Source organism: Thamnophis elegans, chromosome 12 (genome assembly GCF_009769535.1).
Source record: "Thamnophis elegans isolate rThaEle1 chromosome 12, rThaEle1.pri, whole genome shotgun sequence".
Classification (NCBI taxonomy): domain Eukaryota; kingdom Metazoa; phylum Chordata; class Lepidosauria; order Squamata; family Colubridae; genus Thamnophis; species Thamnophis elegans.
Window position 1 is genome coordinate 47,588,492 of NC_045552.1, and position 1,467 is coordinate 47,589,958.

A 1,467-nucleotide genomic window follows, 5' to 3' on the forward strand; every position below is an offset into this window, starting at 1 on the left:
GTCTGCGTGGAGGACCGACGTGCGATTCAGAAGGCAGAGATGATGGAGCTGGGGTCCTCTTCCCCTGGGGAACAGCAGCTCCCCGTAGTTTTATCCTGACCATGGAGAAGTTCTTTCCTTGGATCAAAATTCGGCCTCCTGTCTCTCTGCACACCGGTGTCAACCCCATTTGAGCCGGGGAGGTGGGGGGGAAGAGGGGATGAAACGCTTCCTCCCAGGGACCCTGTTGAATTTTGCTCTGTTTCACAAACAAGAAGTGTGGAAGGGGGAATAAGTCAAAAGCAGCAGAAAATCAAGGAAACGGGGACCGATCCACGCTTACAGCCTCCCCCCCCCCCTCAGGTGGCCTAAAGCTATCCCAGGTCTTTGTTTCTGCCATCAAAAGTGGAAGGGAATTGTAAAAACAATGGGGAGCTCCTGTTTTAAGAGCAGCCTTTTAACTCTTTGTTTCCTCCTTTGTTCTTTAGCAGTCTCTGCTCCCCAAAAGTAACTGGATTCCAAGCCGGAGCAATCTTGACCGGCGTTCTGTTTAAGCCAGGGGTCCCCAACCTCGAGGACCACTAAATTCATAATTTTAAATCCCACGGACCACTAATATGATCTGCTTAATGACTGGGTGGGTGGGCATGGCTAGGCAGGCATGTGACTGGGTGGGCGTGGCCAACTCAAAGTCACTCAAGTCGAGGGGCGCCTTGCCGGCCTCTACTCGTTCCTCCCCTCCCAGCCACTCCTTGCCTGCCCGCCTGGAGTCCTTAGGGCCTCAACAGGAAACAGTTGTTGGAGCTAAGACACCAGGAGAAAGAGTTGGCCAAACAGGTCAGTTAAAATTGGATCTAACCGAGAAGGAGGCTCAGCAGAAGCACCTCACTGAGGACTTACAAGCAGAGGCTTGCCAAGCAGAGGGAAGACCTGCGGGAGTGCAAGGCCAGGTGTCGGCGCCTGGAGGCCCAGCAGGCTGAGATGGTCAGCCAGTTCCAGGCCATGATGCAGTCCCACTGGAATGAGGCCCTCTGGCTCTTTGCCACCAGCGGGGCTTCCCTCCAGCCTGAGAATCTCCATAGAACTACAGAAGTGCCACCCCCACCCGTGGTTCTCATCAGGACAGGATTTACAGTTGTAGTAATGCATGTGGGCAAAAAGCATGGATAACATGTTCCTTTGTAAGCGGGCTGGGTGTTTCCTCAAACTCCTATGCAAAATTTCCCTGTGGCTTTTTAATACTTAAAACGAACCTCGTCTTGACTCGAGAGGATCTTGAGCACCTCAAGCGGTGCTGGGAAACTGTCCAAAAATAAAAGTCCCTAGTTGGCATCTTCTTACCTGCAACTCTGTTCCTAAAGAGTCCTAGTAGCGGGAAGAGATTGTGACACCCGTTTAGGATAACGCAAACCGCTAGCTGTAAACCGCTCCACCGCGGTTAACTTAAAGCACCCCAATTAAGAGCAGAGAAGTGGTCATCCAAGCCGG